Source organism: Triticum aestivum, chromosome 4B (genome assembly GCF_018294505.1).
Source record: "Triticum aestivum cultivar Chinese Spring chromosome 4B, IWGSC CS RefSeq v2.1, whole genome shotgun sequence".
Taxonomy (NCBI): Eukaryota; Viridiplantae; Streptophyta; class Magnoliopsida; order Poales; family Poaceae; genus Triticum; species Triticum aestivum.
Window position 1 is genome coordinate 548310418 of NC_057804.1, and position 10413 is coordinate 548320830.

Here is a 10413-nt window from a genome sequence, read left to right on the forward strand (position 1 = left end):
ACAAAAAGCTCATTGAGGAATAAAGGGGACAAAGAATGATCAGTAGGCCCATATACCAAGATAAACTCGCAAAGAGTATTCATAGGTTTATGACAAACTACAGAGCTAGCCCAAAAGATCCCATGATCAAAGGCAACAAAATCAAAAATATCTTTATTAGAGCCAATCAAGATCCCACCCGAGTGGCCCGAGGCAGGTAACACGTGCCAGTTGAATCTGTCCATGCCCGCGATAGCAGAAAGTTCATTAGGTGAAAAAGCTTCCTTAAAGGTTTCAACCAACCCCACGAAATCAATGATGTTAGAGCGAACCAGATCTTTGAGTTGATCGCGGCGCTCCCTAGCACCGAACCCTCTAATATTCCAAAATAAAGCCCTCATTTGTATGACATTTTTTTAATGTGGAGACTCGACCTGCTAGGAGCCGCGCAGGATTTAGACCGTTTATTCGTGCCCCTCCTGGATACGTTGGGTTGGGGCTGGCCACTGCCAGCATCCCCACCCGCCTCCCCACCCTGAAAATTACTAGAGTCAACAGCCAAAGAGGCAACGGCCTCTTTGGCTTTGGAAATGGCTGCCTGAGCCACCTCGTTAGCCCGAATGATTGCAAGAAGGGAACTAGGAGAGCCAACAGAAGTATCTACCATCACTCCCACATCCGACATAATATTTAAAAGAAGATCATCCGAAAGAGACGGTAAAACCAGCCGAACCGGAGAAGAAACAGAAGAGGGGCTGGGAGGAGTACCAGGGGGGGGGGGAGGGGGAAGATCCTTCGCCGCAGCTCGCTTCTCCGCCCGCTCCATGATAGAGCCGCCTGAGTTAGCCACAAATGGATCCCCTTCCTCCTTCCTCCCCCTCCCGCCCCGGTCGCCCAGTCCCCCTCCCCCGCTCGCCGGCTGTGGTTCGGCCTCCTCCCTCCCTTCTCGTCGGTGTTCCCTCCCTCCCCCCTGCCTGCCCGCCGGTGGTGCTCTCTCCACCGCCTTCTCCGCTGCCTGTGCTTGGATCTCGTTTCTGGGCCCTTGCGTCCGATGAGGAGGATTCGCGGTCGGCTGTCTCCTCCCCCCGCTGTCCTTCGGCTTCTCCTGGGCGGGCTGTGCCTATCCTTGTCGCGCCCTGCCCCCGCAAGTTTTCCCCTGGTGGTCGGGGTCGGCCGGTGGCTGCGGCTTCGCTGGAGGTTGGTTGGGTCCGGGTTGCTCATCGTCGGCGTAAGTCCGGTAAGTTTTCTGGTGTTTCTCCTGGGCCGGGGGTTCTGGGTGGTGCGCCTGATGGGGAGCTCGGAGGCTCTCCATCTCGCTCCCCTGCTCCCTCCTCGGCTGCCTCGTCGCCGGCGGCGGTGGCGCCGGGGGTGTTGGTGGCGCTGGCGTCGTGTGCCCTAGATCTGGATTTCGCCTCGGTGGCCAGTGGGTCACATGTCATTTCCTCTTTTGGGCCTATTGGGCCGATCGCTTCGGGTTCGCCTAGTGGGCCGACGCCCCCCCTCTCTCGTCAGTCGAGGCCTTGGTTTTCATCCTCACAAAGAAATATCTTGGCCATGGGAGGAGTACGTCCATAAAAAAGACACAACTCAATTGTTCATGTGAACTTCAACTATCAACAGCAAATATTGGCGCATGTTGATCTTGCATCTCAGTAGTTGTCCGATGGGTCATTGATTCCCCACACCTGGTGTAAAATGACTTGTTCGAGGCAAATTGGTGTGGGGAATCCTGTGAGCTTCATTTTGGGTGTTGCCTTTGGAGTACCGGTCATCGAATTTCGAATCAAAACGTATGGGTTAATGTCCCGACTAGCTCCGAATATATCTGGCATTGTAGAGGCTGGGTGCAAATGTGGACGAGGATTTGTGGCACGGTCTCAGGGCACCAAGTCCCTCGTGCCTTCTTTTATTTTTGGCTTCTGATTTTTAAATTTTTATATCTCTTGAATTAGAAGTCTAAATTAAGTTATGTTTTCATATTTGTGTTTCTCATGATGAGAGATTCTATTAAGATCCATTTTGAATATGTTTTGACAATTTTTGATAAATATTAAGTTTCAACTCTTGAAAGTACATAAGCTCTTTCTTTCCCCTATCTCAAGGCGACTAGGGAAAGTCTTCTTTCCTTTGATCTTCGCCAGTGAGCCCGTGGATTCCCCTCCCCTCCGCCTGCCGCTCAAGTGGGTGGCGACGGGGACGGTATTCCCAATGCCTCGGCTTAGATAGGTAGGGTTTTGGTTCTCACAAGGGTGACACTCGGACGGATGAAGGTGATTCTTCTTCGAGTCAGTCTTTCGGGTTTCGATCCTCCTCAAGTTCGTCTGTCAGGACGGATTAGATGATGTTCTGGCGTAGATTCCTGCCAGCTCCTCGAAGTGGCGAGGTTAGGGTTTCTCGTAGTGCATATGCAACGGCGAGATTTGATGTCAGGTTCTTCAAATCGATTCAAGTATTCAATGGCGACGACTGCGGCTCTCGAATGCTGGTCCTTAGGGCCACATGCACGAAGACACCCCGACAGTCATTGACAAGGTCAGGCCAGCTCCGGTATGCGAGCGGCGACAGCGGCGCGTTAGTGGCTCATTTTGGCGGCGGCAATGGTCGTTTCATTGTCCATGGACCTCGATGTAGTTTGTATTATGTTTGGGGCATTTTGTACTTTCGATGAATCTTTATAATAGATTGGATATTTTCGTAAAAAAAGTTTCAACACCTGAAATTTATTATGAGCGACTAATAAAATCATGATTTTTGTGCCTACGACCGACGAAAAAAAATCTCTAAATTTTATCTATGAAACTTGGTAAGAGTGAGCAAGAAAATTGTAAGTTTCACTTGAATAAGTTTGAACTATTGAAACTTAAAACATTCTCTGCCCTTGTACGAATCCAATTAGTTGACGAATCGCAAAGCAATTGAGTGGCTGGACAACGTTTGGCAGGTGCGTGCCCCTGCGGATTTCCTTGCAATTGTTATCAGTTTGGTATTAAGGTATTACCCTTTTTATAGAAAAAAATATATGGGCTGAATGGTCGATTTGGCATTGAGTTCTCGTAATCGCCATTCACAGGAATCACAACTTTGTCTCCTCACATACGAACTGAGACTGATAGAACGAGGGAGGCACTGCAACTGCCACTGCCACTATCGCAGTGTGAAGTTGCATCGACAAGACCGGCCCCTTCTGCGAACTAATGTGTATGTTCGGGGCAAAAACAATGAATCTGACCCGTGGACAGAACGAATTCACAAAATTGACCGTTGGTGAAAAAATTTCACTCAGCTGACCCTTTTGTATAGTGCCCGACAGGTAGGCCTTGCACTACACTGTGCAGAGCTTTACTGACACGGGCAGCACATCTGGCCAACGAGGCATCCCGGGCCTCATTACTGGTTGTGCAGCACCTAGCTGAAAGGAGCTGCACAGTGTAGTGCAACGCCTAACTGAAAGGAGCTGCACTACCTTATATTAAAATAGTTGTAACTTTTAATGCGTGCATCCTATGAAAACATGCCTTATATCAATGTTGTGCATTTTTTCGTGTTCTACGCAATGATGGAATTTTCATTCATGTTAGGAATTTGCTTGATGAAAACTCTATGGCAAAAGTGCATCATAATATAACTGACAGAATCTGTTAAAACTTACAAACTTGGCATGATGATATCCATTGATCTATAGCTCTTATGCATTTGCATCCTACATGAGTTTTGCACTACATAATGTGTACTTTCACGCCATGCCTATCCTTGCCATGTCAATCATCTTTAACATGTTCATTTCTTGCATATAAGTGACTAACATGATACAAATGAACTTCCGTGACAGAAAGTTGCATTTTGTAAGATCCATAGTAATTAATCATGGCATCATATGAATATGATCTAACTATAAAAGTTTGAAAATTTTATGTCTACCTTAAGCCTACGTCATTTTCATACCCACTAAATATTTGCGTCACTATGTTTTTGACACTACAAGAAATCTGTTAATACGTGACGGTCCTCGGCCGTCACAGATCAGCCAAAAACTGTCATGCGTGTCCATCCTTGACGGACTTGAGTTCCGTCATGTATATCGCGTCATAATTTGACATCGTAGCTTCCATGACGGTTCTTGGCCATCATGGAACTGTCTTAGGCCCGCCCAAGCCCAACCTAGGCTGTGACGGAACAAACCGTCATGGACCAATGCCACGTAGGATTTTCAATTGATTAACTGGAATGACGTGGCTACCTACATGGACACTATTTTTCGTCATAGAAACCGTCATGTATTTAGGATCAATTTAAATTTGGCCCCATCAACTTCCTTCAACCCAATTTTGATCAAATACACTTGTAGCATAATGTGTTCCGTAAACCATAATACCAATTTTGGACTAGATCACTCAACATGCAACCATCCATAGGTATCTACAACTTATATTGACAAAATCACTCAATATGCAACCATCCATACGTATCTACAACCTAGTAATTTATAATATCCTCCATGAAATGATAATATACACCATATATTGACAAAATATATCACATAGCAAGGATTAGGAACTGGTACAATCCAATTAACATCAACAAAACATATAAACTACTAAGGCTGTCACTCTTGTTCTTGTCGTCGACCCTCCTGATGGCAACTATATGTCATGGTGGATTGTGATGGACAACAACATACCTACCATATTCACAACAACACTAGACATTTGTATATATGAACATATAGTAGAATAAGAAACTTTAAAAACAAATTACATGCTTTCCAAAATCCTTAAATCTTATTGTGCCTACAAATGAGAATAACACAAATAAATAGGTTTAAACCTCTATATTCTTACTGTAGGACTGCCACAATGTAACTATGTAATTTTCTTCTTAGATTTGGATTAAACTTATTTCTGGAATACATATTCACCGGGAGGCACGAGGTGACAAGGACAGAAAAACAAATGCCTAGGGAGAAAACCCACCAACAAAATAATGCTCAACATTTCTAAAGAAAGAATAGTAGTATGATTTGTGTTTGTCCATACAGTAGGTTTTTGGTTTTAAATGTCAAGATAATGCTCAACATTTCCTAATTGACATTTCAGATTAGATCTGGAAATTTTGCACATATATTTCGAAGGTAAAAGCTGAGTTTTGCCAAGTTCATCTTCATATACCATTACTATATATACACCGCCAGTCAGGAATGAGGATTGGTTTTAAATTTCTCAGATTTGAGAAGTAACCCCTATTTACTAAAATGCAGTTTCAGCGTACTACTCACTCTTCAAACAAGAGTTGGAGCTATCCTGTTTACATAAACACCCGATCCAGTTGAAAAGTTAACAGGCAAGAAGGCCTACTCACAATGTTACTTGACTAATCCAATCGAATATTCAGTTCTGGGTGCAATATAGAGAAAAACAATATTGCAAAACACTTGAAAAACATGGAAGCATCATATGTATCCTGTATCGAATTTTTTGAAACTACAAGTAAATGGGACACTAGAGTAAGGATTCCTTCTTATTAGGAACAAGAAGAGCAAAGAGGTTGTAACTTACTATTTGTCTCCACTAGATGATCACTTGTTTCCATTTATCCTCCATCAACGAGAGCTCAAGGAATGTGACAACAAGGATCTAGTGCCTCTTCCATACTAGCAGCCTTACTAGGACGATGAGGAACATCGTTCCCAGCATAACAATCACAACCGTAGTGCCTGTTCATATAGCATGACATGCAAATAAGTATGGCGTAATCTGCAGAATGCAGACTGCATTCTAAAGGTTTAGCTCCACTTGGTTTTTGAAGTTTAGTAGTATGGCGTAATACACATATATGCAATGCAACTTCTAGATTTACCATGAAATTTAGGAAATAAAAATTATTGGAATAGTAGATCTATTAATAACTTCGAGACACAAAACTTAAACATGAGGACATACAAATGCAACACATATTCTCTGACTGCCTACAATTGCATATACACGATTGCCAATAGTGGCAACACCTACCTTCATCCCTCTCATTTCAACAAGATAACTACTTTGCCCAAGCCTAAACAACATCGAATCGAGCTAATCGAGCCCAAACAACACCAATACCCTAACTAACCATGGATTAGGTTCAGCTCAAGGGCCACAAAACAGTGTATGCCACAGCCACGGGTTCATAGTAGAGGAGGGAGGCAAAGATAAAAGTGCTCACTGAAGTGGTTTGTAGATGATGCAAGGGTCACAGTGCAAGTCGGCCACCACCGGCGCGCGGCAGAGGAGGTCGCCACCGACAACACAAACACACTCTTCACTAAACAAAAAATTGTACTTGTACCAGCACATGAACCAAATTTTATCTATCAACCAAGCTTAAATGATTTAGTCTATCTCATAGCTAATTTCAATTAATGGTTCTTTTCTTCCAAGCAAATCAGAAAACTGATGGACTGCCCAGTTTAAATTAAAATGGAAACAAAATTATGATCGAGTGGATCACCTATGGTCAGGAACTTAATGAACATGTAAAATACTTCTGATAAGAATAAGAGTTACGACCGCGAGGCCAACTGTTATCAGGGGGTAATGCTAAGTTACTAACTAGGCGAACTACAACATCACATGACAAGAATGGGTACTAGGAATCTATATTATCTCATGTTCTAAAACTTTAAATTGTCCAAACCCAAATCATGTGCTCGTCTTGGACCCTGCATATAATAACAACAAAAGGCCAACATAGGCAGAAGTCCTTAGTCACAAGCAACAAGAATTACTCCCAGATAAATACCATAAAGCTATTGAATTTATAAAGCTATTGAATTTCTTAACTGTCAGTTGATTAGTGTATTCATGTCACGCCATTGCAGCAACAAGGTTCAGATCAAACAAAATGGAAATTAAATGAAAGCATTCAACTACTCCCTCAATTTACTTATACAAGGCCACTGTGGAAAATACACTTTGCATCTATACAAGGCCACCAACAGTAATCGAGACAAAAGTTAATGATAATTGCTCAAACTAGCAACATATTTAATACTTGCATGCACACAGTCATAATGACACTCCAATCAACTTTCTAGCCCTTCCGTGCATACATGCGGTGTATTAATGATCCCACTAAACGAAAAGAAAAGCCGGTTTACAAAGCAAGGCATTAAATTTTACCTTGGTACATGTAATATGAGTTTGTGGCCTTGTATATAAAAATGGAGGGAGTATTTCTTACCGCTGCGGAGAGAAGTTGTTGTGATAGGCAGTGAACTAATGGCGCCAACTTCGCCTCCCGCAACCTACAGAGGATGAGCTCCGGTGACCTGCGGTAGAGGAGATGGCCCTTTTCTCCCCTTTGCCGCTATTCTCATGCAGCATTCCCGTTGTTGAGGGCTTCCACACCATCGTCGTGGCCCCCGGCCGCCGGCAGCTGCAAGTCAGGGGGGAGAGTACGGTAGCGGGAGGGCCGACGCTGCCAAGGCGCTCGCTCACTGTAGCTGCGCCCTTGTGTAGGATCGGAAGTATGTCTAGAGGGGGGTGATTAGACTACATGACCAAAGCTTATCCTTTTCCCAATTTTAGTTCTTGGCAGATTTTAGCTAACTTAGTACAAGTCAAGCAATCGTAACACAATTCAAGCAAGCATGCAAAGAGTATATGAGCAACAGAAAGTAAAGCATACAACTTGCAAGAATGTAAAGGGAAGGGTTTGGAGAATTCAAACGCAATTGGAGATACAGATGTTTTTGTCGTGGTTCTGATAGGTGGTGCTATCGTACATCCATGTTGATGGAGACTTCAACCCATGAAGGGTAACGGCTGCGCGAGTCCACGGAGGGCTCCACCCAAGAAGGGTCCACGAAGAAGCAACCTTGTCTATCCCACCATGGCCGTCGCCCATGAAGGACTTGCCTCACTAGCGGTAGATCTTCATGAAGTAGGCGATTTCCTTGCCCTTACAAACTCCTTGGTTCAACTCCACAATCTTGTCGGAGGCTCCCAAGTGACACCTAGCCAATCTAGGAGACACCACTCTCCAAGAAGTAACAAATGGTGCGTTGATGATGAACTCCTTGCTCTTGTGCTTCAAATGATAGTCTCCCCAACACTCAACTCTCTCTCATAGGATTTGGATCTGGTGGAAAGAGAATTTGAGTGGAAAGCAACTTGGGAAGGATAGAGATCAAGATTCATATGGTAGGAATGGAATATCTTGGTCTCAACACATGAGTAGGTGGTTCTCCTCAAAAAATGTAAGTTGGAAGTGTAGGTTTGTTCTGGTGGCTCTCTCCACGAATGAAGAGGAGGTGGAGGGGTATATATAGCCTCCACACAAAATCTAACCGTTACACACAACTTGCCAATCTCGGTGGGACCGAATTGAGAAACTCGGTCGGACCGATTCAACAAATCTAGTGACCGCTAAGATTTTCGGTGGGACCGGCATGCAACCCGGTTGGACCGATATGGTTAGGGTTAGGGCATAACGTAATCTCGGTGAGACCGATTACACAAACTCGGTGGGACCGATTTTGGTAATAAGCTAACCATCTAGTTGGTCAGGTAAACTCGGTGGGATCGGTTCGCTCATTTCGGTGGGACCGAAATGTTACGAAAGGGAAACAGAGAGTTTACATTGCAATCTCGGTGGGACCGATCTCTCATCTCGGTGGTACATAAACATTACGAAAGGAAACAGAGAGATTACAATCCCATCTCGGTGAGATCGAGATCCCTATTGGTGAGACCGATTTGCCTTTGGTTTGTGGCAGTGGCTATGACATCTGAAATCGGTGGCGCCAGATAAAAAGAATCGGTGGGGCCGAGTTTGACTTTTGGTTTAGGTCATATGTGGATGTGAGAAAGTAGTTGAGGGTTTTGGAGCATATCACTAAGCACTTTGAGCAAGAACCTCATTAAGCAACACCTCATCCCTCCTTGATAGTATTGGCTTTTCCTGTAGACTCAATGTGATCTTAGATCACTAAAATATAAACTGTAGAGTCTTGAGCTTTGAGCTTGAGCCAATCCTTTATCCTTAGCATTTTGAAGGGTCCACGTTTCTCATCCATGCCATGCCATTCATTGAGCTTTTCCTGAAATATTTATCTTGAAATAGTGTTAGCTCAATGAGCTATATGTTGTTAGGAATTACCAAAACCACCTAGGGATAGTTGCACTTTCAATCTCCCCCTTTTTGGTAATTGATGACAACATATAGATCAAAGCTTCGACAAATGATAATAAGATTGAAAAACATTGTCGCTTTGAGAAGTATGTGAAATGTGAGAGCTCCCCTAAATTTGTGCATAGTTTAAGATTTTCTTTGGACTGCAAATGCACAATGAGTTAGGATCATGAGTTACTCTCCCATGTCACATACATCTTGGTGGAGCGCTCAAAATGATAATAGATAAAATACACGCACTCATCACCAAGCAAAGTGAATGATCATATATTGATAAAAGGATAATGTCATCCAACAAGCATTAATGTAGCATATGATCAAACACATGATCATCCAAGTATCACACATGCATAAAGTATATCAAACAAGCAAACAAAGTTCAACCACCAAAACAAGAGAGAACAAAAGCAAACACTCTCTCTCGAAGCCTATGATCTACACATTTTCTCCCCCTTTGGCAACCAAAAATTTCATAAAGAATGCATAGTGCTAAATCGACTCTCAGGCTTGGTCTTGATGTGGTGGTGTAGAAATGACACCAAGGACGAAAGCATCAGTTGATGAAGTTGGAGCTGGTGGAGTAGGTGCTGGAGCTGGTGGCACTGAAGCTGTTACTGGTGCTGATGAAGTTGCTCTGGTGTCTGTCACTAGCACCGCAGCAGATCTCTGGCCTCTGGGCACTCTAGCAAATGTATATGTGGTAGACTTGCCCTTCCTCTCCTCCATTTCATCCTGAAGTTGCTCTACAACTGACTGGATCTCGGTGACCTTCACATCTAAATCATAGAACTTCTACTCCATGATTCTCTCCAAGCTCTCCTGGTTTTGAGTCAGGATGGCCAATACTTTCTCAATCCTTAGAGTGGAGGCAATCAAGTAGCCAAGCTGATCTTGCTTGCTCTTCAGGAAATACTGAGATGCCTCTTCAGCAGTTGGCATCTTGGCAGCCTTTTTAGTCCTTGCCTTCTCCTTCTTTACTTGTGCTTGCATAGAAGATGGCTCATCTTCATCCATAACCACCGTGTTGTCCTCAAAATCTGGATAGATAGACATGTGTTCCTTATCCGATAGGTATGTGCCAGTGCCCATCTTGGAGTTAATTAGCTCCTGGATCTGTGGGGGATACCCACAACTTCTCTTCTGGTCAGCAGCTGTCCTCTTGATAGTTTCCACTATGAGGCTCATGACCTTGAACTTTTGAGGCACATCAAATATGTGAAGCAGATTGATAACATGGCCTCTGATCATCTTGTGATCACCTGACTT